This window comes from Podarcis pityusensis, assembly GCF_964106645.2.
Source record: "Podarcis pityusensis genome assembly, chromosome: 10".
Taxonomy (NCBI): domain Eukaryota; kingdom Metazoa; phylum Chordata; class Lepidosauria; order Squamata; family Lacertidae; genus Podarcis; species Podarcis pityusensis.
The window spans coordinates 53,408,077-53,435,199 of NC_138035.1; the positions used below are offsets into that span (position 1 = coordinate 53,408,077).

General features: G+C 41.1%; 1 protein-coding gene across 2 annotated transcripts in view; it reads right to left on the reverse strand.

The window, feature by feature from the left end:
- IMMP2L (inner mitochondrial membrane peptidase subunit 2) overlaps positions 1-27,123 on the reverse strand; it is a 478,312-nt gene that overhangs the window by 356,852 nt on the left and 94,337 nt on the right. The window lies entirely within an intron of this gene.

The window sequence follows — 27,123 nt, forward strand, 5'->3', positions numbered from 1 at the left end:
TAAAATAATAAATAATATAAATAATTAAAACAACAACAACAATGTACTGCAGTCACACAATCAATCAATCAGTAACTGAACTGGGTTCCACACAGTAACAAAAACAAAACAAAAAGCTGCTAAAAACAGACAGACCTCAGCATAACATTCAAAACGGAGCACGTTCAGCTTCTGAAAAAAGTTCGCAAACCGGAACACTTACCTCTGGGTTTGCAGTGTTTGGGTTCCAAGTTGTTTGAGAAGCAAGGCGTTTGAGAACTAAAGTACCACTGTTGAAGTCCTTGAACCTACCGCTGTGAGGTATGCACAGGGGTAGGAGTGGGCGGAAGTCCCATTGCACTGATGGGATGCAGTACTGCCCATACTCCCAAAACAAATTATCACAATGGTTGTGTACCACCACCACCACCCCTAATCTCTACCAAGTGGTAGCAAGATTTTAGAGGTATCCAGGCAATCCCCCTGGGTTGTGTTTTTCATATTATGACCACTATGTCTCAGCTTTCGCTTTTTTTGAGGTGGGCTCAAAAAGGGAAAATAGCACCCACCAGAATAAAATTGGCTGATGCTGGGAACAGGGAAATGTGGCCCAGTTCAAATCATCATCATCATCATCACCATCCCATGTTGTCTCATTTTGATCCTGAACGAACAGTTCAAAGACAATGTTTTATTAGCAGACAAGCTGTTGTCTTCATTCAGATTTTAAACTAACTGGAAAAGCATCACCAGGATACTGCAGTAGGAAATATACATCTTGGCATTTGCTCCTATTTCAGCATATATATATATATATTTTTTTTTTGGGGGGGGGGGGGAGGAATCTAATGTGGAATACCGCAAAGTTATTTTGCTGGAAGAAGTGACAGACAGGTCTGAGTCACTAAACTACTTACGCTATGCGCCTTCTAGCCAAAGGGATAACATTGATTAATAGGAAAGCAAGGATCTGAGGCGCTGCAAGAAATAGTGTGAAAAATAATCAAGGCTCTCTTGAAGGCATTGCATAAGCTTGCTGTCAGAGATGGCCCAAGGAGGGGCAGCGAAGATGAGGTTTAAGGTGGCCTCTTAGTCATATTCTCAACAGTTCTGCAATTTTAAACAACTTTTCTAAGCCAAAAACTTCAGAGGGGACTTTTGAGGACACCGCAAGTTGTAGTGAAGTCATGAGCGAGCTATTCGAATAAGTCAAGACCTTCTTGGATTTAGTAACATGGCAGCACCTTGATGCCAGCACAAGGATTTGAGAGGCCTGCAAACAAGTCATCCCCTACTGGGAGTCCTTTATCTGGAAGAAGAAGAAGGAGGAGGAGGAGGAGGAGTTTGGATTTGATATCCTGCTTTATCACTACCCTAAGGAGTCTCAAAGCAGCTAACAATCTCCTTTCCCTTCCTCCCCCACAACAAACACTCTGTGAGGTGAGTGGGGCTGAGAGACTTCAGAGAAGTGTGATTAGCCCAAGGTCACCCAGCAGCTGCATGTGGAGGAGCGGGGAATCGAACCCAGTTCACCAGATTACGAGTCCACCACTCTTAACCACTACACCACACTGGGGAAAGGCAATCCCACCTGCTTTCCTTAGGCACAGAGACAGAGTGATGGAACTCTTGTTGTTTTGTCATACTTTGGATACAAAGGAATTCCTGAAGTCACAACTCTCTAAAACCAGTTACACGTTAACTTAATGAAACTTTCCCCGTAGAATGAGAACTGGATTCAGGGCAGGGACAAAATAGCACATTAACTATTTTATTATTTTGTTGAAAAAGACCCCAAGGTAGTTTGAAAAGTAATGAATAAAATTATAACATTAAATGTACCCTTATTTTTAAAACGACAACATTTTGTATTTTGACATGTCATTCAATTCCAGGGTAGTTTGTGTGTGTGTGTGTTGTTTGCTTTTTTAAAACCATCTCAAGAGCTTCTCTGTACTTTGTTGCCACCAATTAGATATTATTTTTAATTTAAAAAAAAACAAAAAACAAACCCTGCAATAAGATGGTTTATTTTAACACTCCATGATTTTAAGAAAATAGAAAAAAGAGGCCTCGAGCAGTAAATAATTTATGCCTAGCTGCACATTATATTATACATTCTTCAAGAGGTGCCAAACATCTGCAAGGCAGGCTCCTGTGAGCCAGGAAACCTTTGCTTAACAGAAAAAGCAGCTCCTCCGTGCCAAAATTATATTCACTGAATGTGCTGTAAGGATTTCAGAGGAAGTAAGAACAACTAGTATGATGCTATCGACATTTTATTTATTTAAAGTAAAGTGTGTAAAGTAAAGTGTGTAAAGTAATACACACACCCCACCCTATACCCACAGGTCTCAGGGTGGTTTACAATATACTACTTAATATTTCATAAAGGTAAAGGTAAAGGGACCCCTGACCATTAGGTCCAGTTGTGACCGACTCTGGGATTGCGGCGCTCATCTTGCTTTATTGGCCGAGGAAGCCGGCGTACAACTTCCGGGTCATGTGGCCAGCATGACTAAGCCGCTTCTGGCGAACCAAAGCAGTGCACGGAAACGCCGTTTACCTTCCTGCTGGAGCGGTACCTATTTATCTACTTGCACTTTGATGTGCTTTCAAACTGCTAGGTTGGCAGGAGCAGGGACCGAGCAACGGGAGCTCACCCCGTCGTGGGGATTCGAACCGCCGACCTTCTGATCGGCAAGCCCTAGGCTCTGTTTTTTAACCCACAGCGCCACCCGCGTCCCATTAATATTTCATAAACCACCAAAAAAAAAGCACTGATTATACAGAGTATGGTGCTAGCAGGCTGCTAGGTTTCACCTAGTGACAAGACTTCACCTTAAGTTCTTATGTTATATAAAGTGACAGGAGAACAAGCCTGCAAAACTGCATTTCCATCAGACACTGTACATAAGAATCCTACAAACAATCATTTTCTAGACACAAGGTTCAATCAGATGAGGGATCGGCCTTGATGACAAACAGGCACTTGAAAATATAGCTGCATGTGATGTTCCAGAGTAAGGTGTGAAGTAATGACGAAAAAAATCAGTAAAACAAAGGAAACATTCTGAGAAGCACTTTTTCTAACCCCCTTGTCCCCTCTGTTCCCTAAGTACAGAGTTTTACTAGGTTTTTTTCCTGCAACACAAAGACTTTTCGAGCCCCCAGTCATCACAAGAAAATGCTCAATCTTTGAAAAATACTCTGTAAAAAAAGAGAGATCCATTTGGGTCCACTGTAGAATGCATCATCAAAAATGAAAGGAACAACATGATCGAAATACTGAGTAGATAACAAATAAGGGACTAAAAACCATCTCTTTAAATGTATATACAGGGCTGGACTACCCAACAGGCAGACTAAGCATATGCTTAGGGCATCAGCAAAGCAGGGACACACACAGAAATGAGTATTTTTTTAAAAAGGTCATTTGATAGTTGTTGAGGTTTTTTTAACAAAAAGCACCCAAGTAGTCATGATGGGGAAAATCAAAACTCTGATAGACTTTCTTACTGTCTCCCATTTTTATGTTTTCTTTTTATTACTTATCCCCATCTAAACCAGGGATGTCCTACTAACATAGATTGCAATAATGGAAGAAAATCAGATCCTGTTATGTGTTGCAATCTATGTTTTGCTTCATTTCTTATTTTCATTTTCAATTTTATGGTTTAGTTGTTGTTTTTTAACTATGTGGGGGGGCACCATGATCTTTTCAATGCTTGAAAGATTAATCCAGGTCTTAATCCAGCCCTTTATATACACATTTGGATATGGTGCATTCCAAATCTTCCTACCTATTAACAGGTTATTAATGAACAAGTTAAAAAGCACTGATCTCAATACATTTTTTTGTATACCCCACCTGTTACACTTTTTCCTATTTTATCAGTTACTGATCCATAAGAGGGCAGGTCCCCTTATTTCATGACTGCTGTACTTGCTTTAGGAGTTTTCAGTGAGAGAATCATCTTCTGTTCCTTGAGTGCCCAGCCAGGTTCCTGCTTCTAATGTAAAGTAACATAGATGTGCAGTGTGGGGTTTTTAAAAAAATAAATCACCTACATGCACATGCCATTTATTTGCTATTTGTACTAATAGTGTTCATTCATAAAGAATGTAATAGGTTATTTCAGTTCTATTCCTCACTATCCATTATTTGTTGCACACTCCAACCCCACATCAATTGATCTGCATCTTTCCTTCATATATTTCACAAATATTTTAAAATTATATGGATTACACTGGTTCTACTGCCTTATTTCCTCTCAGTTTATATCCAGGTCTTAGCCTTCAAGAAAACATTAAGCAGCTTGTCCTGGTTCACTGTAGTGTGTTACTGAATTGTGTATTTATTACTGGACAAATGTCTATTGTTTCTGACCGGATATCATTGTATTTAGGGTTTTTATGAGCCTATTTATTCACTTGTACTCTTCATAACTCATTCCCTCCTAAAGTTTATTAATCAACACTGCTATCCAAACATAAAAGTAATGGGTTGTAGCCAATGGTTGAATGAATTACCTTCTGCTCATGCAACTGTTGGATATAACCCACGAGGTTTTAGAACATGAAATATCATAATACATTTGATAAGGCAGAATAGATAAACCAGAAACCATCTGAAAGCAAGGAGTCCTGCCCAGAGAAAGTTACAAATATTTTTTAAATAAAGAATTCATCGGTTACAAGGGAATTTACTATTTCATGAACATCCATCATAATTTCATAGACTTGTGGACATGGACAGGATGAGTCTATGATACAGGGTGTCAATGAACCTGAAACCTGCTTAAAGGTAGATTCATAGGTTCATACCTGCCACTGTCTCATATATTATTCATTGTCCATCATCATCATGACCCACTGCCCCAATAGCTGTTGCTGTGTCACATGTAAGTTAAGGATATTGGTTCCAGGGTATGGTCTGAAGACACCAACTTGCTATATCTGGTCAGTGCATGGAGGGGGTGATCACCTGAGAAATATTTGTACACTGGTTTGGGGTTCAAATGAAAGAAAGGTGGGAAATACATTAAATGGAAGGAAATTAAAAGCCTGGTGAGGAAGAACAAAAAAGTAAAGTAAAGTCAAGTGGTTTTTTCCCTGTTTTGAATAATTGCATATATGGTAAATACATGGGAGAGCAGAGCCAATTTCTCGGTTTTAACACTGCATAGAATGTGAATTGCGATAATAATACTACATAAGAGAGCTTATTTGGATCCACTCTCTAGAGGATTTTGGGTATGGCACTAGATAATATTTTGCATGACCCAGGAACCTAAATGATAATGAGAACATTGATGAAACATGGCAACCCTAACTAACACCCAACAAGCAAATCATTTCCTTATGTAATTGAATTTGCAGTTGGGGTTCACTACAGTCTTGGAACCTATTAGTTTTCCTGCCATGGTAAATACCAGCTGTCACCATACAGAGGCACGTTAAAAAAAAAAAAAAATCACCAAGCAAAAGTGACTTGGGAAATATTATTGCAATGAATTTACCACACCATATATAAACACAAAAATTGAGTTCTGAATATTAGCTCTATTCCCCCTTTCCCACAGAGCAGCATTTTCTAACACAAATTAACTGGAATTTGCCCATCAGGCAAAAGTTTTGCACTATCTGGGTTATTTTGAATTGATTATTGTTCAAAGTTTTGCGATAATGGCATGCATATAGAAAACCTGCATAGCAAGAGAACTTGCATTTAGGTCCACTTCAGACAAGTGGTTCCACACAGCGGCGGAGCACGCCGATCGGGCGTCTGGGGTGGCGCGCATGGCCTGCGCCCAGGGGCGGGCCAGCCACTCGCGGGGGTGGGCCCAGCCATCCGCAGGGTGGGGCAAGCCGGGGCAAGACGCTCCGCAGGGCCTCTGAGGAATCTGCCTGCCTCCTTCCACTCAGCCACCCTACAGCCGAGAGGGAGGTAGCAGGTGGACTGTTTGGGGCAGCACAGAGCCTGCGGGCACCTAAGCCACCGCGTCACTCCCAGGAGAGACACGTGGCTTGGGCGTGCTGCAGGCCCTGCGGTGAGTGCCGCCCGGCATTTTGTCACCCCCCTCAGTGGTGACACCTGGGGCGAACCACTCCCACTGCACCCCCCTTCCTCCACCCCTGGTTCCACATGTGAATTCTGAAGGTGATACAGTCTACAAGGTTGTAGGAGATTTAAATATAGATAGAGTAAATGGAAAACTTCAAAAGCGTCACAACTCTCTTTACCTCCTAGCAAAACAAAACCTAGTTTTGATGAGAGGAAGACAGGGAAAGAGTAAGAAGAGAAGAAGAAGAGTTTGGATTTGATATCCCGCTTTATCACTACCCGAAGGAGTCTCAAAGCGGCTAACATTCTCCTTTCCCTTCCTCCCCCACAACAAACACTCTGTGAGGTGAGTGGGGCTGAGAGACTTCAGAGAAGTGTGACTAGCCCAAAGTCACCCAGCAGCTGCATGTAGAGGTTCCCCAGATTACGGATCTACCGCTCTTAACCACTACACCACACTGGCTCTCTCACTGGTAAGTATGTGCATCTTGAAGTTAGCTAGTTTCTCTTTGCTGTTTGGGCTTTCCTTTCTACTCAGCTGTAATACAACACGTCACCATCCACACTTCTGCTGTCCTTTGTTGAACTAGAGTGTGCTACTCTTGGAGCCGATTTGATTGATGCCAGGTGTGATTTGATTAGACACCAGATTTCACAGGCTTTGATTTGATGCCGGCATTTATTTCTCTTGACAGTTTTCACTTGCCAAGTATAAAACTAAGAGCAACACAAAGAAATGTGAGGTAAAGCAAATACAAGACCTCTGTAAATTATTGTGGATTAATATATGTATTTACAAAGAAGGACACTCCTTCCCCCAAAAAGAACACCAATTTTAAAAAGTGTATTCCGAAACATAAAAACATCAATTTCACAATAAACTTCATATTTTGCAAATCAGAATGAGTCAATTTAAAAATATAAGAATTTAGACACAACAGCAATAGTCCATATCCAGAGATACTACTCGCCACACTATACTTTTTAAAGAAAATTTACTACTCTCTGCTAATCAAACTCCTCCACAATGTATTTAAAACAACACTACAATATCATCTTTAATTTAAAAAAATACTCTTTTACCATTGACAGATATTAGTCTGGTAGTCACATTTCTCTAGATGAAAGGCAATTCTATTGCTAGAATTTCTTCCTTATCCTATTTCTCGTAAAACTACAATGCTTAGACATTAGATTAGAAAATAAGAGATAAAACTTATTCATTAATTCTTTTCCACTACTTGGGTCTATTAATAACTCAAAAGGGGTCTCTAAGGTGAACATACTTCCTAAAGCAACAAAAAAATAGCAGTTTACCTGAAGCTACTAAGACATTTATTGGTCTTATACCTTCTGTAGCATCCAGTACTACTTCATAAGAGAGGAGACAACCATCAAGCAAAAGGTATTTTATCTAAGTAGAGCCAACAACCTTACATTGTTCTAAGATTGATAAACAAAATCATACTAATTGCCTAAAGGTCAGCAATAAAATTAATGATACACAGGCAGCAAATCAATGAGAAAAGAGAGTCCTAAAAGGATCAAAACTATGCTTCTTCCTTCAAAGATGCTGTGCAATACATTTTATTGTAATTTATTTTATTGTATGGAACACAAATTGCAGAAAATTTACAACATAACCCTATACAGAAGGTATAGGCAAACTCAGCCCACCAAATATTTTGGGTCTACAACTCCCACCATCCCTAGCTAACAGGACCAGTGGTCAGGGATGAGGGAGTTGTAGTCCCAAAACATCTGGAGGGCCGAGTTTGCCTATGCCTGCTATACAAGGGTTTTTTTCCATCTGGAACTTACCTGAGCGTGCTTGCTGAGTTCTGGTACCTCTCTTTTTTAAAGAAAAATAGCACTGACTCTATATATCATTTCAGTTTCAACTTTCCACCATGAGACAACCTTCTCAATACTGACTTGTACCCCATGACATTTGCCTCAGAATATGATTCCAGGGCATACTGTATACTAGACTATGAACTGATTTCATGTGGGAACTTGCCCAACTCTCTTAACCCTTCCTGTAAACTGACAGTATGAGCTAAAATAACACACTGGATAATGTTGTGTGCCTACATGCTATAGCAACAGATTGGTAGTGATTGACGTGGGTTTTTTTTGGGGGGGGGAATTGTCAGCAATTTTCTCATAGACAGGTTTGCACACAGTGCTATGGTTTAGCATTGCAATGACAATCTTCCCTCTCTTCTCTCCTCCTCTGGCATAGCCACAGGGAGGAAACTGGAAGTTTCCACTTCCATTTTAGATTAATCACAGATTATCATTACATCTAAATCCTAAATTATGGCTTATGTTAACTATGGGTAGTTAAAACAAGCCAATTTCTTAAACTATGGTTTAAATTTGGTGTTGTTGTTTTGTTGTTGTTTAGTCGTTTAGTCGTGTCCGACTTTTCGTGACCCCATGGACCAGAGCACGCCAGGCACTCCTGTCTTCCATTGCCTCCCACTGGTAGCTTCAAGAACACTATCCAACGATCTCGTCCTCTGTCGTCCCCTTCTCCTTGTGCCCTCCATCTTTCCCAACATCAGGGTGTTTTCCAGGGAGTCTTCTCTTTTCATAAGATGGCCAAAGTATTGGAGCCTCAGCTTCACGACCTGTCCTTCCAGTGAGCACTCAGGGCTGATTTCCTTTTATTATTTTTATTATTACATTAATATCCCACCTTTCGTCCAGAGAGCTTAAGGTGGTATTCATAGTTTTCCATCATGTTTCATTCTCACACCACCACTGTGAAGTAGATTAGGTTGCAAGACGGTGACTGGCCCAGGGTCACTTGGTGAGTTTCAAGGCTGGGTGGCAATTTGAACCCCAGCTTTCCAGGTCCTATTCTCCTCTCCAACCCAGCCTTTGTCAACTTTGGGTCCCCAGATGGTGTTGGACAACAACTCCCATTAGCTGCAGTCACCATGGATGGTCAGGGTTGATGGGAGTTGTAGTCTATCAATCTGAGGACCCAAGGTTGGGAAAGGCTGCTCAAACCACTATATCACACTGACTCTCAGTGAGTGAGTGACTTACACCGACTGTGGTTTGTTTCAGAAAACCATAGTTAATAATAACCGCATCTTGTCCAGTTCAGATGACATGACAAACTGTGGTTAACAAAACCTGGAAGGGAAAGCTCCTTAATGCCTCCATTCAACCACACTGCAATGCACAACCATTAGGATCACCTAGGTTCATTCTTGTAACACTAAGTCATGTTCGAACCAGTCCACTGAGAAACATTTGAAAGGCTTCTGAGGAACCCCTAGGTTTTTCCCCAAACCCTGCTTTAAAAACACTGTGGTACATCATTCAAGAAACAGAAAATCATCCAGTTCTCTACCTTACCAATAAACATTGATTAGGAAGCTAACTGGATAGTTTTAACTCTAGAAGGGTCCTTAAGGAATGACGTTAAAATCACCTGTCTCACTTCTGTGGACCTCACATTAGACATAAGTCACATTACTATACATAAAATGTCACTACTGTCTCCCCTAAGAAATCCCACTCCCTGTCAGGAACTTGGGGTAGTAATTTTAATAAAATGGGACTCATAAGTTTTTATTACATTTATAATGAATGCTCTTCCAGTTTATTGAATCTTGGAAGGAGCAATTTACCTCTTGTATTAAAATGTGACTTTATATCCCTCACAAGCATACAAGTTTCAATTTTGTGTTTCCAGCATTACAAATACAAATGCAGATATTGAGGTTTTAATAAAGGAATGAAGTTCCTCTCACAGAGATATACAGAATGAGAATTTAGAACATTACAGGGAGAACAGAAGATTAAAATCTGTTCTAGTCCGATTCATTCAACATTATTGTTACTGAGCTCATAATCTCATAATAGTTATCTGTGGTCACATCATGTTATGTAATGCATTCAGATGTTAATAAACCTGGATTCCTGCTATTCAGATCTCTCAGGAGAGCACATACTAGGTTCTTTAAAATTCCCTAACAGTACACTCTAGGATAAGAAATTGTTAAATTTCAAATTGTTGATTCTGCTCCCAGCCCCAAACATTGTTTAATAGACCTAAATGTTTATGGAACATTTATATTATACACTAAATTACACTACAGCAGGATGTACAATATTAATTTGCATTATTATTGCAATTATCACATGATAGCTCGGTCTTCATTTGAATGTAATGCAATGGCATGCTTTTCTTTGGCCTAGCAAAACCATGTAAACATTCAGACTCCTAGAGAGGAGATAAAGATTAGCTTATTTATTTATTTAAATATCTATAGACCACATTTTAATTAAAAAAAACCACAGCAATCTGAAAGATTTCTTAATGTAACTGATCTAAACTTAAACAGAATAGATTACCTGCAGCTAAACAGGTATAGCTCCACCTTAAAAAAATGCAGAGCTATCACCCGTATCTTATTGGTAAGGTGCAGGTGAACACATATAGCTCTTGTGTCAAAGTTATCTTACTGATAATGAGTTACCTGGAGTAGCAATTTAATTAAGAAATGTAATTAAGAAATGGTAACAAATTGCAAGATAGTGTCTATACATAAATCTTATTGTCAATACATTTTATGTATTTAATTAAAAAATAGTAAATAAAAACAAAAAAATGATGTGCAGAATAATTATTTTTTTGCAATTGGCAGTCCCCCTCTCTCCTTAATTAACAGCTGTAAAATGTGCATACATCCTGTAAAGAGAGGGGGGTGCACTTTTCCCCATCTCACTCAACTGTGCTACTGTACTCCATTCTTTATACTATATGCGCCTCTTCGCCTGCTTTTTTCTTGCACTTGGAACTCTGTTTCATATGTTTAGGGGTACTCTCATTTTGAATCAAGAAAATCACCATTTTATAGTTCAAATCGGGAAAAATAAATACAGTAAATGGACAAAAGTACAAAGCTTCACAAAATGTTTCTGGGTATATGCACCCCTGCATCCCCCCAGAAAAAAGCACTGTCTGCTGGTATATTCCACCAAGGTGCATCTGTAAGGATGTCTGTGATGCGCAGCGTAAATTTGTGCTCCGAGCCCCAAAACCCATCCCTCTTGGAAATAAAGACACAGTGGAGACAGAATTTAGTTTAAATGTTAATGGGCAAATTTTGGCCACATCTTTTTTGAATACACAAATGTGACTGGTATTGACTTAGGCATTGGTATCAAAACTATAACTGGCTCCTGCCCCACCCTGCAGTTAGCCTGTAAAGGTAAATAACCAGTAGGGGGATCTCCGTCAGTGTATATCGACTGGTGCTCACCCCTGGGGTTCCCAGGAGTCCTGGCATGGCCCTAGCCCCTCTCCAGGCTTCGGACGAGATCCAGACCCCCAGATTCCTTTAACGGAATACCCTATTCATTGGAGGGGCAGGTGATGGCCACACCTCCCCTCCCCACATTCCCCTAAACCAATGCCTAACCGCCAAACCTTACAAAGTTGTGACGATTGCTAAGAGGTAGGCAGAAACCAAGTGGCCACAGCCAATCTGCCACATTGGAAAAAAATCCTACCCAGCCCCCGTTCCAAAACAGGTGACCAACCGAAGTCCAATGCAAGGCCAAACATGACCTAATTAATGGGCAAGTGTTTGGCAGCATGAAGCAAAAGGAGGTCCCTATGTTGCGCTGCCAAATAGATACCCCCAACCCCCAACCTTTGCCATGATGCCAATTGGCTAAAGGCCATTGGTATAACTGTGACACCACCGGCTTGGAGCAGGGCAAGCCCCACCCACAAGCCGATTGGGGAAGAGTTTCAGGGGCTGAGCACAACATGGACCTTCTGTTAGGAGGATCCAACTAATAATGCAGAGTCTTCTTCAGTAAAAGAATAAAAGCTTTACTGAGTTAAAGTAAAAATTTTTGCAAATAACAGCATAGTGAACAGAAGATTAAACTAGCTTCAGAACATACACAGAGTTACTGAGTCATACAGAGTCTCCTTTGAGCACAGGCTTCACAGAGCACAGGCTCCACCTTCACACACAGAGGCACACACTCTGAGTCTGCTTGCAAGCAGATACAAAACTTATACAGTGGTACCTCGACTTACAGACGCTTCAGGTTACAGACTCCGCTAACCCAGAAATAGTATCTCAGGTTAAGAACTTTGCTTCAGGATGAGAACAGAAATCGCGCGGTGGCGGCACAGCGGCAGCGGGAGGCCCTATTAGCTAAAGTGGTACCTCAGATTAAGAATGGTTTCAGGTTAAGAACAGACCTCCAGAACGAATTAAGTTCTTAACCCGAGGTACCACTGTACAGAGAATGAGTCATCCTCAAGATGAGTCACAGTGATTCAGCATGCTAAATGATTCTGCATCTTTTCAGCATTTCACAACATTTCTAGACTCCTTTACTGCTTCTGCTCTCAAATACCTTTGTCACACGACAGTCTGCATATTAGGCACATTGCCAAACACACTAGGACTTCCACCGTATCCTATAACCTTTCAGTCAGTGGACCTGCATAGGATTGCAGTCTTGTTTACTAAATGTGTGTCCTGTCAAATGTTTCAATCAAGTTCATGTTGCTTTACAATATTAGATGCATTTTAACCTCAGTTTCTACCTGTCTTCTTTCAAACAGGTGTCCCTTGCTGCACCAGGAACTGTGGGTGTGTATGTAAAATGCTGATCTAAATGCACACTGGAATGCCTGCTTTAGCGTAGATGCCATCTATTGGCACAGTATTGTTTTCAACTGAGGTGTTTATTTGAATGTACATCCCCATTCATATTCCGGTGCAGCTGGTCAAACATTAATAGCTTTTCAAAACATAGCTAGAAATGAAGTAGAGGATTACCACTTAGCACCCCAATTAGAAATAATTATTAATAGAAGCAATCATGTTGAATCAAATACAACTGTGGCATGAAAACATGATAAACTGAAACTAGTGCCCTTTAGGGTTTTCCATTCCATGAATGGCTAATAAGCATTCACTTAAAGTGAAATCACAGTTACTAAAATGCTTTATATTTTCAAGCAATTAGAAGCAGTGGCCCTTTATAATCTTTAGCTTATCTATCTTTCAAATCAGCTATCCTTCCAGGTAGCTTCAATCATACATATTTAAGCTGACCTCAAATTTATGGTGAGCAGGGCTATAGTTCCTGACTACTTGACAATCATTTGGCTTCTGTCTTTCACCCCCTTGATACTGACATTGGCTCAAACCAGGCCTCAGTTCTGGTCTGCTCACAAGCTAAACCTGACAGTGTCTGCCAGGCTAGAAATGACAACATTTTCCCCAAGTCTCCCAGCACTTATGCCTAAGATTCTGGAAGAAGGAACATAATCTGTCTCTCCTGCCCGACTTAAAGTAAAGGTCCATCCTTTTCTCTGGAAAGCCAGGAACTGGTTGGAGTCTTTTATATTTGTGCTTATCCACAAATGCAGTTGCCAGAAAGATATTCTCCAGTACCAACCTGGCGGTGATATTTGCTTTGCAAGAAGCTATATGGTATGCCGTAGCAATATTTTCTATGACTGAGTCAGTTAACACATTCATATTTAGCAGATTTCTGAGATTTTATGTTTGTTTGTTGCAAACGAAATATATCTTTTATGACTAGTGATATGCAGGCAGCCCCTTGTTTACATGAGGGTTACGTTCCAAAGCACCGAGCACATCGGTGAAATCGTGCATAACTGAAACCCATTGGAAAAGTCTACAAACATCCCACTCCCTGCTCTGTTCCACCCTTTTAGTGACATTTCAGTGACATCTTTATTACATTTCCAGGTCACTTCCGGGTTCGGTGTGATGCATGTACATGTTGAATGCACGTAACTATTTTTTATAAAGAAATAAAACAAACTTTTACACTATGCCCTTTCATAAGGGCCACAGTTTTAAAGAGGATAAATGCAGTCCAGACAATCCAATGAGACCTAGAACCTTTTCTGCAATTATGACAAAAGGTGGTCACTGTAAAATCCTCTACACAGAAAAGATCATATGGGGAAACAACAACAACAACCAATGCTACAACTGTGTGTGTGTGTGTGTGTGTGTGTGTGAGAGAGAGAGAGAGAGAGAGAGAGAGAGAGAGAGAGAGAGAGACAGACAGACAGACAGACAGACAGACACAGATAGACATAGAGAATTGGCCCTGAACCCAAGATATTTCTGGAAACATCCAGAAGAGTTTCAAATAACTTTATTTAAATAACAGATTTCTGCATCATAGTTTAAACCAGGTAGAAACAAAGAATATGCATCAACTTATGTAGGAAACATTTTGAAACAAACAGAAATAATACTACAGGCACAAGGTCGAGTGGTTTAAGTTACACTTGTTATATGTTATTGCTTACTGTTCATTTTGTGAATGCATTTTTATATATACAAAACCCAATAAAAATATAAATGAGGAAAAGATCTCAAATATATAAAATGAAATATAGCTACTATCATCCCATAATAACTTGCAAAGCTCGGAATTTTTGTATAAACTTTCTATGTGTTGTTGTTTTTATTAGATTATTTTTACTCCAGGTATATAAACAGACCCTTAATAAAAATTCTGAGCTCTCTTCTCTAAGAAAACAAATATCACAAGCTATGTAGGGGTCTATGTTGGCATGTCTTAATTATATGTCACAAAATGGAGGCTGAGATATGCAGAATAATTTAATGCACTCATATCTAAATGTCACCACATATTAGATGTATGAATATTCCCTACATAAGCAGTAGAAACTTGTGGCATATGTGCTCATAGAGTTTTCATGGTATATTTTGTCTTAAATAACCATTTAGTTGTCATTGTAACTAACAATATGATATATATTGTGCTCCTTTGCATGTCACAAACCATAGTCAGTTGTTTACCATGAACACATCCACCAGAGCCTCTTTGCTCTTACCAGTCAACATGCAGAGGAAACAAACCACACTCCCCAGAATACGGTTAATGTTCAAACCATGGATCATGCTCTGTTTTCCTCAAACAAACCATGGGCAGTAGAGTAAAGAATGGGTACAAGATTCACAGGGTTACGTCCAGCTGGAGATGACATGGGGACATAAGGAATGTACTTTCCTACTCCAAAGGAAGTGCCTTCAGCTTCAAGGCTAGGCAGAATGCAAAGCAGTAGTAGCAAATGATATTACAGAGATGTAGGTCCACTAAAGTATTTTTTTAGTTCGTCACATGGATGATTTTTCTTCTAAATTATATGTGCATTAAACAGAAGAGGAATGAGGCATGCTCTTGATTGATTTTGTAAATTTTGCTGTCTCTGCTCCATTCCTATTTAGTGGCTCTTAATTAAAAAGGGAAAAGCACGTTCTGGTTGATCATTGGTACATTATATTTACCAGGACAAAATCATTCAATATAAGTTTGGCTTTACCCCCCAAAATATTATCCTCCTCCATGAGTGAATAAAAATGTGCAATTTCTTCCCTTCATCAAGTCTATTCTGAATGATACAGCTATTTATATCAGCAGCTCATGACATGTTGACAACGGCAACCATCACTAATGTTCTCTTGATGGATTCTACTATCATTTGGGGCTCCTTAAAGGGGTCAAGGGCAAGGTGGTGTATAAAAAACTGCTGCATTCAACTCTTGGCCAAAATCCTGAATATCAGAGGTGCACATTTCACTTGTCTCGGCAGAAACAAAAGCTATATGTTCCAAGTGAGTAAAGCAAAAGAAAATACCCACAAAGGACTAGTGAATCCATTCAATACTTTTAAAGCACCATACAAACATTGCATTTTATCTCCAACAATAGTTTATTGCCTTTAAAGCTGTTTTCAGTTGGCATAGTATATTCTAGAACTATTATAGCTAATCCACCAAACTTGCCTCAGATTTAAGGTTGAAATTTCAAGAACAATTGTAAAAGAAAATATTTCAGATTGCCTGACATTGGACTATAGCATAAATGTCTATTCATTGCATTTCCATCTCTCCTGGAAATAAATCCCCCTCTGTTTGGAGAAATTAAACAGCTGTAGTCCATGGGCAGAGTATCTGTTCTAAGATGATGTCACTGATTTAAGTCTGTTTCTAGCAATGGCTTGAGTATCCTGTTACTAAATGGAGCAAGCAACAAACGAACTCTCCAATGGCAAGTGTATGGATTTCATTGAAAGAGTCAACACAAAGGACTATTTGTTATTGTCAATAGCATTGCCCTGAATAAGGAACACACAATGGCATTCCTGCCACTGGTGGGGATCAATTTGCCCCACACCCTCTTACCTGAAGGAGACTCTGATAAGAATTTCTGAAAGGGTGGATGGGGATGAGGCAATCATGCGGAAGCAAACCTGGCCAATTTAGGACTGCTCTGACCCCTTCTGTTCTGCAGCAAGGTGGAAGGTTAAGGTAGATTGGGCATTCTCGCCATGTGGGCCTTCCTTCCATTTTCCATCCCCTGGTGCAGTTTGTCCCTAACAGATTACAGGGATCTTTGGTTCTGTCCTTTGCAGCACCGAAGGGAAAGTGGTGCTGGTGTTCACTAGTCAGTCCACTCCCAGCCAGACAGCTGTTTTGCTTCAATGGTGCTGGGAGACTGCCCCATGGCAACTGTGCTATGGTGTCCCACAGGGCTCTATTGTGTAACATACGTTATTCAGCATTTATATAAAGCCACTGAGTCAGGTCATCCAGGGTGTTAGTTTGCAGCACCATCAGCATTCTGGTAACAGCAAGCTCTATTTCCTTTTCCTCAAATTTGGGTGAAGCTGTAGAGGTTGTACACTGGTGCTTGGGATCAGTTAGTGACTGGAAAGGGACCAATAAACTGAAGTTCAATCCTGATTATGCAGGTGGTTCATCAGCACTTGATGGTGAAGCTTGGCTTTTCCTGGATGAGACTTCACTCTTGTATGATTAGGTTCATAGTCATGAGGTTTTGGCACAGAAACGGCCTTGTTTGCCCTATACAATGACCTCTGCCGAAAGAGAGACAAGGAAACATGTCCCTGTTAATTCTTCTCAACCTCTCAGCGGCTTCCAATACCATCAACCATAGTATCCTTCTGGAGCGACTCTCCGAACTAGGTGGTTCCAGTCCTACTTGGATGTTTACTTGGGGAGTGCTTTTCAGCCTTGTGGAACCTCCAATGTGGGTTCCACAAGGCTCAATTCTATCCCCATGTTGTTTAACATCTACATGAAACCTGGGTGGTGTTATCCGGATGTTTGGTGTATGTTGTCAGCAGTATGCTGATGGTGCTCAGCTCTATTTCGCCTTTACATCTGCAGGTGAGGCAGTGGAAGTGCTGGACCAGAGTCTTGCCTCAGTAATGGACTGGATGAAAACCAACAAACTGAAGCTCAATCCAGATAAGACTGAGGCACTGTTAGTGAGTTGTTCCTCAGACCGGATGGCTGGGAGGTTGTCTGCTCTGAATGGGGTTACGCTGCCCCTGAAGGAGCAGATTCATAGCTTGGGGGTACTTCTGGATCCTTTGAGGCTCAGGTCGCCTCAGTGGCCCAGAGTGCCTTCCATCAGCTTTGGCTGCTGGCCCAGCTACGCCCCTATCTGGACAGGGATAGCTTAACTACTGTTGCTATGCTCTGGTAACCTCAAGGTTAGATTACTCAAGGATGCCTTTGAAGACGGTTCAGAAACTTCAGCTGCTGCAGAATTCAGCAGCCAGGTTGCTCACCAGAGCAAGATGGTCTGACCATATTACACCAATCCTGGTCAAACTGCACTGGCTACCGATAAGTTTCCGGGCCCAATTCAAAGTGCTGGTTTTGACCTATAAAGCCTTAAACAGCTCAGGACCACAATACCTCAAGGACCGCCTCTTCCAGTATGAACATACCTGGACTCTGAGATCATCTTCTGAGGCCCTTCTTCATGTGCTTCCTCCTCGAGAGGTCAGGAGGGTGGCAACACGAGAAAAGGCCTTCTCTGCAGTGGCTCACAGTCTATGGAATGCTCTCCCAAGGTAAGTTCACCTGGTGCCTTCACTATACACCTTTAGGCGCCAGGCAAAAACGTTCCTTTTTAACCAGGCCTATGCCTGACTTGATCTACATATACCCCTTTTTAAAATGCTGGCTTTTGGGGGGAAGGTCATTGGGTTGTTTTTGTTTTGATTTTATATATTTGATATTTTATGTGAACCTCTCTGAGACCTTCGGGTATAGGGCTGTATAGAATAAATGAATGAATGGAAGAATGTGATGGGGAAGATTTCTTAGAATGCCCAAATGGCATGTGGTATTACTCTTCGGCAAATAAAGCTGGTACTCCAGCTTCTTCTGCACAGAGACAGTCTGGCTATAGTTTTTCATGCCTTGGTATCATCACTCATACACATCATTTTGTACATCCAACTCTGAATACAATCAGGGTCACTGGATTGGTTCCCCCTTCGTTCTCAATAGATCATCATATTTGTTCTAAATCTGCCGGAAAATCTGTTTGGATTGCTGATCCCTGACACTGAATTTTTCAAGATATTATATTTCAGTAAGAAGTGTAATACAGACATTATCCAAGTGGGCTACAAATATCAACATCAGCACAGCAAGAGTTCTTGAGGTCCAGCCCACAAAATTGCTAGAAGGCTATAAAGAAGAGGTCAGAGTGAAAGCACATAACTCAGGCAATCCAGATAAGAAAGACTAATAGGGGTTCCTAATGTAGTTAGCGCTGCAGTTCTTAGTACAGCTAAAGAACTATGAATAATACATTTTTTCAAAAAACATTAATGATTTATGAATAATTTACAAACAAAAAGAGCTAAATTCACATAATGCATTATTCATTGTGAATTCTTCACCCACCTCTATAATTATCCATAACTGCTAAAAATACGCACATGACTTCTAAAGGCTGGGATGCTATTTTTATAGGTTTACCAAAAAAGAAGAAGGATATTAAATGAATAAGAACCACCACAATGTTTTTGAGAATACACAGTACAGTTGGAAGGGAGGCGACTATCAAGTACACAGATGCTCACAGATGTGTCTCAGTTGTTAAAGGCATACTGTGTCCCAGAGCAGGCATTTATGTGTCGTACCAGTCAAATTATATATCTTGAACAAATCACTAGCAATACAATCTTCCATTCATACCTTGAAGTACACCAATTTGATTGTTTAAAGCAATGTCATTTAAAGGACTATAGAGCACTTCATTTAACCCATCACCGCACAGCATTTACAATTCAGAAATGATTTCCTGAGAATCATTACAATGAAATTCTCTATTAAAGAAGTACTAGGAAAAAGAAGATACTGCTCTCTTCCACTGCAATACATGAAAAGAAAAGAATACATGCACACACAAAAAACTTGGCATTATAAAATCTAGTTTCTGTAAGTCTCTGCAAGATACAGATATTTCTTTAATCTCTATATTTGATCGTGTTTCTTCTTTAATAAGGATTCCATTATGCTTCATTGTTTGCTTATCTCAGCTTAAATAATAAAGTTCAATAAAAAGAAGATTAAAACTGATTTCACTGCTACTGACATTAGCATAAATGGAAATGTATAAAGAGCATTTGTTACAGTAAAAGAAGGTCTTATTTCACTTTAAAACCATGTGTGATGAGTATGAGTTACTCGTGCGTAAACTGGTGTCTCTCTAGGCTAATTTGCCTTGTTAAACCTTTCTGACTGCACAGCCCTTTCTAATCATGACTGTCTCAGTCACTAGCAGAATCCGTCAGTGGGCGTTTCTTGAATCTCTTCCAACATAAGAGTTGTTTGACACCCAATCTACTCCTCCTCTCACTGCGCGGGAGCCTTCTGCGCAGGGAGGGCGTAGGTAGCGGAGGACCTGTCCCCTCCTCACTGAGTTCCAGTGAAGAGTCCGGGAGCCCTCTCTCCGATTTCCCCATCTGCCCACTTTTGTTCCTGGTGTTGCGCTTAAATGCTTCCCCCTCCACTGAGCTGCTTCTCCCCCTGCTGCTGGGTCCTTCTCCAGCATCATCTAGGAGCCTCCCCTTCGCCTCCCGCTCCGATGTCAGTTCCCTGACACCATGGTTCTTTTATAATTACAGCTCTTGGTTAAAGAGAGTTTTTCTAAAATTATGCCAGGGCATATTGCTAAGGGGTGTTGTGGGTGGGTGGATTAATGCAGACCAAGCATGCAAAGAGTTCTGAAATATTTTTTTCCAACCAACTAAAATATAATATACTGTAGTCAAGTCAAATCTTTCTTAGGGTCATAAGCCAGCATAAGGTAAAAGCACCTACATACAGAAGTAGAACATGCTAAATAGGAGATAGGGCATACTCATTCTCTTAATAATGATAGACCAGGAGAATTTTATTTTTTTTTAAAGGTACATAAATCAAGCAGAATATAAAATTGGTAGATGTAACCTTCAGTTTTAGACCTGTTGTGTGGCACATACCATCCTCCGACACATGTCAATCATAGCAGCACAATATGTGGCAAGTGAATATGTTATATCAGGAATTATTTCATGGAGCATTAAATAGCTATAGAATTGCCCTGTGTGTCCTGGAAATTTGTGTATTACTGGCAGAACAAACCCCACATATATATTTGTATAATACTGGCAATGAAGGGGGGGACCATGTTTAATTGTTTTTATATACTGTAATCCAAAACTAAGAGCAGTTTTCTCCACCTAAAACTAAAATGATGCAGCTAGACAGCTCAGTTGGTTAGAACGTGGTGCTGATAACACCAAGGTTGCAGGTTCGATTTCTGTTTGGGACGGCTACATATTCCTGCACCGCAGGGGGTTGGAGTAGATTATCCTCAGAGTTCCTTCTAACTGTACAATTCTATTATTCTATGGTTCACAGGATCCTGGAAGCAGGGGGTTCCTTCTGCATAAGCAGGGACAGAGTAAACATGTACATCCCTTTGTTGCAAAAGGAACTTAAAACACCAACCCGAAGCACTATATTCTGAAAGTATGCTCTCCAATTAAAGGAACTGCAGGACAAGAAACAGTATTGTAACTCCATGTCAATGTGATCTACCGTATTTTTCGCCCTATAGGACGCACTTTTTCCCCTCCAAAAATGAAGGGGAAATGTGTGTGCGTCCTATGGGGCGAATTCAGGCGTTTGCTGAAGCCTGGAGAGTGAGAGGGGTTGGTGCGTACCGCCCCCTCTCGCTCTCCAGGCTTCAGGAGAGCCCCACCGCCAGCCCCACAAGCTCGGGGGACAGCGAGGAGGCGGAACACCGCCATCCCGCTGTCCCCCGACTTTGTTAGAAGGCTGGCGGGGGGGGGACCACTCTGGAAGAATGGCAGATGAAGGTGATGGACTACATGGAATTGGCGGAAATGACTGGCAGAATCCGAGACCAGGGAGAAGAGTTGGTGGAAGAAGATTGGAAGAAATTTAAAGACTATCTACAGAAATATTGCAAAATTAATGAATGTTAGAATGATGTTAGAATGAAGTTAGGTGGTTTAAGCAGTAATGCTATAAAGGTGTATGTAGAAATGGATTGATAACAGGTGAAAATTTCAAGTTATAGTATATTAAGTTAAAGGATTAAGAGAAAATAAAGAGGGAAAGAAATTGCTGAATTAACTAATTGAATTGGAATACAAAAAAGGGAGGTATGAGGAGGTCAGGGAAACAAGGATATGAATGTAAGGCATGGAAAGATTGATCTATTTTTTTTTCTTAAGTGTTTTTTATTCTTTTATTCTGTATTTTGTATTCTGTATTTTTCTTGTATTTTTATTTCTGTCTTTTGTTTTTGCTTTTCTTGTTTTCATGTAACTCTTTTTTTCTGAAATTTTAATAAATATCATTTAAAAAAAAATAGAAGGCTGGCGGGGGGGGGAGAAGCCTGCTCCTCCCCATCGCCAGCCCCGCAAATTCGGGGGACAGCGGGAGAGGCGCAGCGCACCTTTCCCACTGTCCCCCGACTTGGTTAGAAGGCTGGCGGGGGGGAGAAGCCTGCTCCTCCCCGTTGCCAGCCCCGCAAACTCGGGAGACAGCGGGAGAGGCTCAGCGCGCCTTTCCCGCTGTCTCCCGACCTGGTTTGGAGGCTGGTGGAGGGCTTCCCTCTCCCCCAGCCCCGCAAGCTCCCAGAGCGATGCCAAAGCTGCACGCAGCCTCGGCATCACTCTGGGTCGCATTCTGGGGGCTGGGGGAGGGGGAAGCTCGGGCTTCCCCTGCCCCAGCCCCGCACCTAGGGGGGGGAATAATTTTTTTTCCTGTATTTCCCCCCCCCCAAAAAAAAAATCTAGGTGCGTCCTATGGGCCGGTGCGTCCTATAGGGCGAAAAATACGGTAATTAGGAAAAGCATAGCGTCAGGATTAAGTTCTTCAGAGTCAGTGTAAGTCTTTGCAGGGTTGTTTCTTGCTAGAGTGGCCATGCATCCAACTTTACAAAGGATGGTCCTCTATTTGAAGGAGCCTTCTGATCCATGTCTACCCTATGCAGATGAAGAAATATAAGACGAGAACAGGGGCCTTGAAGTTGTTCTGAGCCACAGATTGAGGCAGTCCTACATATAACATGCCGCGGTTACTGGAGCACAGACAACAGAAATTAGGCTATCCCTATCCATACAGGGGTGCAGGTCCCTGTCCCAGCCAGTTGTCCCCTCCCTGATAGTTTTTATCAGCCAAGAGGGGCAAGGTCACATAAGCACAAGGATGGTTCTAAACAGTGATATTCTTCTAGAAAAAGAGGTGCTGGAACTCACATTGAACCCTTCCTTTGTTTTCTTACAATGGCAATGGCACCCACCTGAGAAGTGCCGGAACTGAGTTCCCATGAGTTCCGGCTGAAAAAGAGCCCTGGTTCCAAACCTTTCTTTGTTGCCATAAACATGTATTTTGAAAGAAACAGTGGTGAGATGTGTATATTTGTGTGTATTCTTTTGTAACTGATGTGAGACATCAAACAATCTCAAGCGCCTCATAACAAGCAGCCCTTATCTTTTAGTTCTGTAAGTCCAAAACAAGGGCTTGGGGTTGGCTTAGAGTTCCTTTTTCAGGTAAATGTACAATTTTCAGTGCACCATCTCAAACAGGCATTAGGACAAACTGAGCCTTATGGGAATGACTGAAGCATGCTTACCAACTTCTGATCCTAGGTTGGACAGAATCCAGATTAGCTCATGGTCCTGTAAATTGAACAGGCCGTTGAAAGAATCACACATGCTGGCCTGGCAGTCCTCATCAGGTTCCACCTGAGCAATAAGCACAAAGGAACTGCAAAGGGCCATAGTACGTTCCCAGGCACAGCAGTGTCACAAATGTGTACGGTGTTACAAACACACTGGCTAAGGCCAGGGACATATTGCTTCATAATTTTTGGAAAGCTCTTCCTCTGGAGGTTTCCCAGGGCCTGAAACTTCTCCAGAAGCAACATGAGAGCTTTTTGTTTGATCTCTTATGAAAGTTGCCCATCTGTTACAATTTACAGTGATCTGATTAGTGTATTTGCCTTCAAGCTTACTTCTTAAATTCTTAAATCAATAAAAGAATGGGAATGAAAATGAAAATAACTCCACAAAAATATATATAAGCGAAGCGGCTCCTCCAACTGCTCTATAGGGGCCATAGGTAAGGAGATTTCGCTTAAAACAATGCATGTGGTGTGTCATTGTTTTTTCCCCAGATTTTGTACGCACTGGTGCCTGCTCCAACTTGAGAAATGAGAGATAAATCTAAATTTTAGAAGAAATTAAGAAGTCTCATTCCTTGCACGTTGTCAGATGCTCAATACATTGCAGTTCCCCATTTTCAGAAATCTGAACATTATTGGATGGTGACTCATTCTAGAATCCAGGCACAAATCCATATTGCATTAAAGAATGCACATCACTGAACACGGGAAAATTATTTACACAACATAAATGTGCCACCGTTGATATAATTTAGCCTTATATCCATAAACAGAAGAATGGTTTTATACCACTAAGTAAATCCAAGAATGGTATTAATGTCAGAACGGGCTCGTTTACTTACAAATATTCAGCATGGGGCTCTAAGAAAAATATTGCTGTCTATCCCTCAGTTTAATAAAAGAAAGTCTGCTCAGAAAATAAAGAAATCTTCCCATCATTCTAACATATTACATTACTAAGACACAAATCTCTCCTCTCTATTTGGAAAATCAAGCTTGCTTGAAAAACACTTGTTCAGAAATCACACCACTTTCATCTATCTAATATGCTGTGTTCATTACACGACTTCATTCCATTAGTGTCTCTAGGCTGCTGGGCATGCAATCCTAGATACTCTGAAGGGTGAAGTGGAGGGGAAGGCTACCGTGGCAACAGAAGTGAACAGGTGCCTCACAGATGATCCATGTGGTCCCGAGTGCACAGATCTACACCCCTAAGAAAGGAGTTGTCTTCTTACTACAGCTGACAAGTGCCAGACCGTGTCACAAACTATGCTAGCAGAGGGTGTGGAGATCAAGAGAGCATGCTCAGGCTCTATCTGTTCTCATTTAAATCATGGTACAGTGGTACCTCGGGTTACAGACGCTTCAGGTTACAGACTCTGCTAACCCAGAAATAGTACCTTGGGTTAAGAACTTTGCTTCAGGATGAGAACAAAAATCGTGTGACGGCTGCGCGGCGGCAGTGGCAGGCCCCATTAGCTAAAGTGGTACCTCGGGTTAAGAACAGTTTAAGGTTAAGAACAGGTTAAGAACAGACCTCTAGAACGAATTAAGTTCTTAACCCGAGGTACCACTGTAGTTCTCCTTCTGTAACCATTAACTTTCATGTGAAGTTTCACAGTTCGCTTCGCATTTATTGGTAAAAGTTAGAAATAACAGACCCTCCAAGTGTCGCTATTTTCCAGGGACAGTCCCGGATTTACAGAGGCCGTACCAGTTTCTGATTTGATCCCAGATTGTCCTGCTTTTATTTAGGACACCCCTATTTTCATCAGAGAAATGTTGGAGGGTATGGAATAGGCCATGCCCTGGACTTTTTTTTCAGCCTGAACTCACCAGAACTCAGTTCTGGCACCTCTCAGATGGATGCCATCGTCGTTATAAGAAAAAAAAGGGAGGCATTCATGATGCGTTCCACTTCTTTTTCTAGAAAAATAGCTCTGGACATCTCTATTTTCACTAGAGAAATGTTGGAGGGTATGGAATACCATGTCCCTATTTTCATCAGAAAAATGTTGCAGGGTATGGAATAACTATTTTAAAAGGCAGAGAGATGGGTCCAAAGTAAATAGAAAGCCATTTAGCACCCCACTAATAAACACGCCACTAGTGAACTCAAGAGGAGTCTTTAAACAAGCCACTCTTGCCCTCACATTCAATATGGCAGATGAAACAGGCTTACAATTCAGGGTTGTTGTAAGGGTCACAAATAGATAATTCATGTGAAGCAGTTTGTTTATTTTATCTTTATTTATCAAACTGATATTCCACCTTTCTTCCCAAAGGCACTCGGGGCAGCAAACATACAAGCAATAGAACAATAAAACAATCTAATAACTTATTTAACTTTAAACACCTGTAAGTGTTGTAGAAGTGTTAAGTATCATTATTTAAAAATGAATTCGTATTTTGGCTACAAGGTGGCAAAAACATGGACACAAATTAAATTTGTCATGTAAGTCTCACATTTATCATGAATTCTATGCATTGTTACACCAATTAAATTCAAAATCTTCACATTAACAAAAAGGCATGGGAAGAAACCACACTGCAGATGCTTCCCAAAACTCAAGCACCAGCAGAATATATCCCAAGTTATAAACACTTGATTGCAATTAACATTATTGAAAGGATTTGGTTTTTCTCTGTTTCCTCAGACACTATTCTTTTCTACATCTAGGGTTGTGGACCTGGAGCAAACTGGAGAGACTGAATTCATAATCATCCTGTCGCACCCAACATCCCTCATCTTGACATGGAGACATATGCTCAGATTGTAATATGGTGTCTTGTTTCCATAGTAACACGAAAATGAAATGCTTTTTAAAGAATGTATATGAAAGAATAGTCATGGGGAAGACAGACGATGAATGACAAAGCAACATACTTAGTGTAAAATCACCACAATACAAGGGTACTGATTCATGCTGAAATTTCATTCACTGAATAATAATAGACCTTTGAAAACCAAACTGCAATAAGAAAAACTAGTTGCCTGCTTTTACGCAAATACCTTGCAACTAAGGCAAACCACAGTTTCAGAGAGTTTACATTCTGGTAAACTGACAGTCACAGTGTTAGTGTAGGGTAGCCAAAACGGTGCTCAGTAGATATTACAGAGCGGTCAGGCAAGAATATTCAGAGTGAGGAATGTATTGTCAAAAGTAAGCTTGCAAGTTAGGAAAAGGCAATCCACCAGCCCTACACCTCTCAGCTACTTCTAGGTGTGCACCCAATGAGGCAGTTGCCGCAACAGTGAGCCCCGCACCCGACCCTGACTTACGTATCCCCATATGAGCTGCACACAAGCAAGCACAGGCTCCGCCTGTGTGTAACCTTCTGCTACTCCTCCTGCTTCAATCCTCTTGTGGTCTAGGTTGATAGTGGAGCAGGAGAGGTGGGGGCAGGAGGAGGAGTTGCGGAAGCCTCTGTCTCTACACCAGTCTCCAATCCTGCAGCTTCCCCTGCCTCTGACATTTGTCTCCTGGCTGTTACAGCTTCCCCCGGTTCACTGATCCCTTCATCCAAGTCAGTCTCTTCTGCCGGTGCCCACTCATCAGAATCCAGCCACTACTTCTCAGTGTCCAGACAGTCCCTGACAGTAGATCTAGTTGGTTATCAACCTCAAAAGCATGGTCAATGGTTGGAAGGAAGGAAGGAAGGAAGGAAGGAAGGAAGGAAGGAAGGAAGGACCACACAGTGGCTACCACTGAGTGAGCAAATAGTGAGATGAGCCTTGGAGACTTACAAACCACTTTGCTATTGATGGTCACAGGAATAAAATATTTCCCTTCCCTATAATGTAACAGTGGGATTGCTTGCAAGTTTATTTGATGTTCCTTACCAAGCAGAAGGGCATTCTAATCACATAGAGCTATGGCAAGACCCAAGAAGCCTCTTGTGACCTGAAAGCACTCTCCAAAACACTTCTCAGCCCTCAGGATGCTATGCAATATGCAGTGTGCTTTGGC